The sequence below is a fragment of the Hemiscyllium ocellatum genome (assembly GCF_020745735.1).
Source record: "Hemiscyllium ocellatum isolate sHemOce1 chromosome 15 unlocalized genomic scaffold, sHemOce1.pat.X.cur. SUPER_15_unloc_8, whole genome shotgun sequence".
In the NCBI taxonomy this organism is placed as follows: domain Eukaryota; kingdom Metazoa; phylum Chordata; class Chondrichthyes; order Orectolobiformes; family Hemiscylliidae; genus Hemiscyllium; species Hemiscyllium ocellatum.
Window position 1 is genome coordinate 37,252 of NW_026867472.1, and position 249 is coordinate 37,500.

Here is a 249-nt window from a genome sequence, read left to right on the forward strand (position 1 = left end):
GCCCTGTGGTGCCCGTCACCCAGGTTTGGGGAACACGATACTAAGAACATGTTGGCGGCTCGGGACCTGCAGGCGAAAGGGGCCCCGGGGTGCTTAGCACATCGACCTCGTGTCTCAGTGCAAGCCGGAGGGTTCGCGGCAGTCTAAAGCTTTTGACATTCGCTCAAAGCTTTGACAGGCTTGCCCGACTCTTTCCGTCCGTTCTAAGAGTCAGTCAGAGGCCAGTGCGGAGGTCTCTTGACACAAGGG